Genomic DNA, 6,765 nt, shown 5'->3' with positions numbered 1-6,765 from the left:
AGATAGACGTGACTGAAAAATACAGAGGAAATATACGCCAATATATTTGTTTAAGGCTGGTTTGTACATACCAGTAAGTTACATTTATCTGGAGTTGTCCATTCCCTTTATTAATAAGCATATGCTTTGGATGATACCATTCGCTCTATTGATATTTGATAACTTGCTTTCCAGGTTACGAGGAAAATGTATCAAACCTTGGAGAGAGATAAAGTACGAACCTATAAGCTCCTGTCATTTTTCAAATGCAGCCTGTAATGTGACAGTTAGAAGCTTGTTGGTTGGAACTTTTTCTCTCCCAACTTTATCTCACTTCAAGGTTTGATATATTTCCCCCTAAGTGTTCCTGTATTTTATAGGAGTAAAAGTGACTGTACTGAAAAAGGGCTACATGGGGAATATGTTGACACTCGGCGAGAGGATAAAAACACTTTGACCTGACAGAATCACCAGAACTGGTCTGTACAGAACAGGACGGGAAGGGAATTGATGCAAAAACATAGATCTGCCAAGATAAATCCACCACTGAGCCATGAGTATGTTATGTTACAAGTCCGTCTGCACAATCGCAGCTAAGAACAATCTTGATTGGATGCCAGAAATACTTTCTCTGAGGTTTTTCGTCTGCTTTTACGTGGACGCTGCTGAACACCATCCCCTATGTGTCAAAGCAGTGTACATTATATATGTGTGTTCATATATATAGGGGACAGATTTGAACGTAAAATTGCGACTTTTGCGTCCACGTGAAATTGCGTCCGCAGCTGTACACCCAGGACATCATCATCATCATCATCATCATCATCATCAACTCTCCAAGCATGATACACCATGGCCTTGGAAACTTGCACCATCCTAAGTAACCCGATTATTCGGTATGCTAATAACGGCTATAAGTTATCTGTGATAAATCTCCATAGGGTGTATCGCGGATTTCTCTTCACCATCTCCAAGCAGGGAATGAGTATGCAAAATCCCTAATTTAAGGTAAAAATGAGTCTCCCAAATATACAGTCAGGTCCATAAATATTGGGACATCGACACAATTCTCATATTTTGGGCTCTATACACCACCACAATGGATTTGAAATTGAACAAACAAGATGTGCTTTAACTGCAGATTTTCCGCTTTAATTTAAGGGTATTTACATCCAAATCAGGTGAACGGTGTAGGAATTACAACGGTTTCTATATGTGCCTCCCAGTTTTTAAGGGACCAAAAGTAATGGGCCAGTCGACTCAAAAGCTATTTCATGGACAGGAGTGGGCTATTCCCTCGTTATTTCATCATCAATTAAGCAGGTAAAAGGTCTGGAGTAGATTCCAGGTGTGACATTTGCATTTGGAATCTGTTGCTGTCGACTCTCAATATGAGATCCAAAGAGCTGCCACTATCAGTGTAGCAAGCCATCATTAGCTGAAAAATCAAAACAAACCCATCAGAGAGATAGCAAAAACATTAGGTGTGGCCAAATCAACTGTTTGGAACATTCTTAAAAAGAAAGAATGCACCGGAGGGCTCAGCAACACCAAAAGACCTGGAAGACCACGGAATACAACTGTGGTAGATGACAGAAGAATTATTTCCCTGGTGAAGAAAAACCCCTTCACAACAATTGCCCAGATCAAGAACACTCTCCAGGAGGTAGGTGTATATGTATCAAAGTCAACAATCAAGAGGAGACTTCACAAGAGTGAATATAGAGGGTTCACCAAAAGATGTAAACCATTGGTGAGCCACAAAAACAGGAAGTCCAGATTAGAGCTTGCTAAACAACATCTAAAAAAGCCTTTACAGTTAACATAGTATCTAAGTTTGAAAAAAGACAATTGTCCATCGAGTTCAACCTATTTGTGGTCTCCTATGCAGGATTATTTGGTCAAAAATTTTGACTGATGTTGATGTCAGCCATTGCGTTTTATCCCTCTTTTTATAGTAACTATAGTGCGTGATTATGCACCATAACCCTGGATATCCTTATCCATTAGGAATTTATCTAACCTATTCTTAAAGGTGTTGACTGAGTCCGCCATTACAACTCCCTCAGGCAGGGAATTCCAAACACGTATTGTCCTTACTGTGAAAAAGCATTTACGCCGTATTGTGCGGAATCTCCTCTCCTCTAACCTAAGCGAGTGTCCACAAGTCCTCTGTGTTGATCTAACCAAAAACAGGTTCCGCGCAAGCTCTGTGTATTGTCCCCTTATATGTTTGTAGATGTTGATCATGTCCCCTCTTAGTCTCCTCTTTTCCAGTGTAAACATGCCTAGTCTTGCAAGCCTTTCCTCGTATTCCAGCATCTCCATGCCCTTAATTAGTTTGGTTGCCCGCCTCTCAACCTTTTCTAGTTCCAGGATATCTTTTTTGTAGTATGGTGCCCAGAATTGTACACAGTATTCAAGGTGTGGCCTTACTAGTGATTTATATAACGGGAGTATAACACTCTCGTCCCTTGCATCAATTCCCCGTTTTATGCATGCTAATATCTTATTAGCCTTCTTTGCTGCAATCCTACTTTGGGTACTGCTGCTTAGTTTGCTATCTATGAGAACACCTAAGTCCTTTTCCAGTACAGAATACCCTAATTTTACCCCATTCAGTATGTAGGTGTTATTTTTGTTCTTGCTACCACAGTGCATTACCTTACACTTGTCTGTATTGAAGCGCATTCTCCATTTGGCTGCCCATGCTTCTAATTTAACTAAGTCGTTCTGAAGAGACTCAGCATCCTCCTCCGTATTTATATAGCCTTACACAATTTGGTATCATCTGCAAAAATTGACACCATGCTCTCTAGACATTCTGTTAGGTCGTTAATGAAAATATTGAACAACAGCGGTCCTAGTACCGAGCCTTGTGGCACACCACTTAGCACTTACATCCAATTTGAAAAAGATCCATTAACCACAACGTGCTGCTTCCTATTATCTAACCAATTTTTGACCCAAGTGCATATTGTGCTCCCTAGCCCTAATTCTTGTAGCTTGTAGATAAGTCGCATGTGTGGTACTGTGTCGAAAGCTTTGTCAAAGTCTAAAAAGATTACATCCACCTCCTTACCCTGATCGAGGTTTGCACAACCTGTTTCATAAAAGCCAAGTAAGTTGGTTTGACAGGATCTGTCCTTCACAAATCCAGGTTGATTCCTTTTAATGACCTTATTGGCTTCAAGGAACTTCTGAATACTATCCCTTAGAATACCTTCCAATACTTTCCCCACTATAGATGTAAGACTAACTGGTCTATAATTACCCAGTTCAGCTTTACTTCCCTTTTTGAATATAGTTACTATTTCCGCTATACGCCAGTCTTTGGGAACCATACCTGATATAACTGAATCTTTAAAGATCAAAAATAGCGGTTTTGCAAGTTCAGAGTGAAGCTCCATTAGTACCCTTGGGTGAATTCCATCGGGACCTGGTGACTTATTTATCTTTAAATGTTTTAATTGGTCACAGACTACCTCCTCACTTAAATAAGTACCTATCAGTGGGATATTCTCATTATTAAGATTGTGTGTTAGTCCCTGAATTGGGTCCTCTCTTGTAAATACTGTTGAAAAAAATCTAATTTAGTGTGTCCACTATGTCATTATAATTTTTTATTAAGACTCCCAACTTGTCTTTTAAAGGGCCTATACTCTCCTTCTTTAATCTCTTGCTATTGATGTATTTAAAGAATTTTTTGGGATTCGCTTTGCTTTCCTTTGCTACTAGTTTTTCAGTTTCTACTTTAGCTGCTCTTATCTCTTTTTTGCATATTTTGATACAGTCCTTATAGTGCTGAAATGACTCTGCATTCCCGTCAGATTTGTATTTTTTAAATGCTTGCCTTTTCTTGCCCATTAGTTCCTTTATCTTTTTGTTAAGCCACATTGGTTTATAATTTTTATTCCTTTTTTTAATGCTCGTATGAATACATTTGAGAGTATTTTTAGCTAGCATTGATTTTAATGCATCCCATTTTCCCGTAGTATTTTTTCCTAGAAACAAACCTTCCCATTCAATATCCCTTAAAGCTTCCCTCATCATTTCAAAGTTGGCTTTGCTAAAGTTTAGAATACTAGTTGAGCCAGTATAGAACTGTTTATGAAAACTGATATTGAATGTGACCATATTGTGGTCGCTGTTTCCTATGGGCTCCCCTACTATAATACCTGATACCAATTCCCCATTGTTTGTTAAGACCAGGTCTAAGATTGCATTATACCTGGTAGGTTCCTCAATTAGTTAAACTAAGTAGTTATCATTTAGTGTGTTTAAAAACATATTACCCCTAGCAGTGTCACATGAATCGTTTTTCCAGTTTATCTCTGGATAGTTAAAATCTCCCATCACTACTATGTCACCTACTCTTGCTGCTCTTTCAATTTGCTTCAGTAACAATTCCTCATCAGATACATTAATACCAGGCGGCCTGTAGCATACACCCAATACTAACTTTTTTATTCCTTTTTCCCTGCATGCAATTTCTACACATAACGTCTTGACAGTGTCTACAGTCCACTCCTACGTAGCTTCCCGTATATCAGGTTTTAAAAACGGTTTTACGTAAAGACACACCCCTCCACCCCTTTTATTTAGTCTGTCTCTCCTAAACAGTGTATAGCCCTCTAGATTGACTGTCCAGTCATGAGATTCATCCCACCAAGTTTCAGTAATGCCTATAATATCATACTGTTTGCTTGCTGCAAGTATTTCTAGTTCACCCTTTTTACCATTAATGCTTCTGGCGTTTACATACATACAACTAAGATAAGTATTTCCCCTTGTGTTAGGGACATCATTCCCCTTATGTAACAACATCCTATGGACAGATGAGACAAAGATCAACTTGTACCAGAGTGATGGGAAGAGAAGAGTATGGAGAAGGAAAGGAACTGCTCATGATCCAAAACATACCACCTCATCAGTGAAGCATGGTGGTGGTAGTGTCATGGCGTGGGCATGTATGGCTGCCAATGGAACTGGTTCCCTTGTATTTATTGATAATGTGACTGCTGACAAAAGCAGCAGGATGAATTCTGAAGTGTTTCAGGCAATATTATCTGCTCATATTCAGTCAAATGCTTCAGAATTCATTGGACAGCGCTTCACAGTGCAGATGGACAATGACCCGAAGCATACTGCGAAAGCAACCAAAGAGTTTTTTAAGGCAAATAAGTGGAATGTTATGCAATGGCCAAGTCAATCACCTGACCTGAATACGATTGAACATGCATTTCACTTGATGAAGACAAAACTGGAGGGAAAATGCCGCAAGAACAAGCAGGAACTGAAGACATTTGCAGCAGAGGCCTAGGAGAGCATCACTAGGGATGAAACCGAGCGTCTGGTGATGTCTATGCGTTCCAGACTTCAGGCTGTAATTGACTGCAAAGGATTTGCAACAAAGTATTAAAAAGTGAAAGTTTGATGTAGGATTGTTTAGTTTGTCCCATTACTTTTGGTCCCTTAAAAAGTGGGAGGCACATATAGAAACAGTTGTAATTCCTACACCGTTCACCTGATTTGGATGTAAATACCCTCAAATTAAAGCGGAAAGTCTGCAGTTAAAGCACATCTTGTTTGTTTTATTTCAAATCCATTGTGGTGGTGTATAGAGCCCAAAATATGAGAATTGTGTCGATGTCCCAATATTTATGGACCTGACTGTATACCTTTACCCATTTTTATGTACCCCACATTTAATGAGAGCACTTATTTACAAAAAAATAAAAAATAGCTTTCTGTAATTTTTTCACATTAAAAAAATGCATATTACAGCCATTTGACCCAATTTAATGACTTGAAATAGTTTTACAAGTCATATGATGCCCTAGGCAAGATTTTGACTGGTGCCCCATAGCACTGCCGCTAGTTACGCCTCTAACCCTGCACCCCTTTCCCAGCACCATCATCCCTCACCCATAGCAGTCCTCATTTTGGTGTTCCTACCCCCTATATTTTAAATAGGAACATTGCGCATTTGGCGCACAGTCCAAAAAGGGGTGTGTTCTTGCTGGGAAGGGGCATGGCCATACAATAGTACCCCCAATAAAAATTACACCACACAGTACTGCAACTATATTTACACACATAATACCCCTTACACATATGCCGAACACTACTGCACAACCAACCCACTCGCACATATCCCTCACATGGCCGCTAAAACTGTGACCTCTGCTTAGATACAGATGTGTCCTCATACATCTTGCCTCAATATGCCATGCAGCAGAAGATACCTGGTATGAGTCAGCTGGCAGCTCTGATAACCTTGGGCTCCTTTTTTTATGAAAATGTGTCTCATTTGCATTACTATGTGGCTAGAATGCACAAACAGCTTCTGCTGATTAAAATGATATGCGGCATGCCTATATTCTGTGTGCGACTGTGACTGTATCTGCATATGAAATGCTACATTACAGTGATTTCCAGGAATACACTGTAATGTAGCATTTCGTATGCAGATACAGCCACAATCACACCCAGTTTATAGGCATGCTGCATATCATTTTAATCAGCAGAATCTGCTTGTGCCCCTAGGCATACCAAATGCCCTAGGCATTTGCCTAGTTTGCCTATGCCTAAGGCCGGCTCTGTAGTTTTATTACAGCCACTAAAAGCTTTCTATAATGTTTTCCTATAGTAGTTTGGCTTTTTGAGGGGTACAGACAGATTTCCCCACTTTCTCCTATACTTATCTGAGCTTTTGCTACAATTATCGCGCGGTCCGCCATTTTGGAAAAGCATAGGTGCGATAAATGGGAGCACGCAGTCTTC

Source organism: Pseudophryne corroboree, chromosome 2, assembly GCF_028390025.1.
Source record: "Pseudophryne corroboree isolate aPseCor3 chromosome 2, aPseCor3.hap2, whole genome shotgun sequence".
Taxonomy (NCBI): domain Eukaryota; kingdom Metazoa; phylum Chordata; class Amphibia; order Anura; family Myobatrachidae; genus Pseudophryne; species Pseudophryne corroboree.
The sequence above is the reverse complement of the archived record's forward strand: the minus strand, read 5'-3'. Positions refer to the sequence as shown.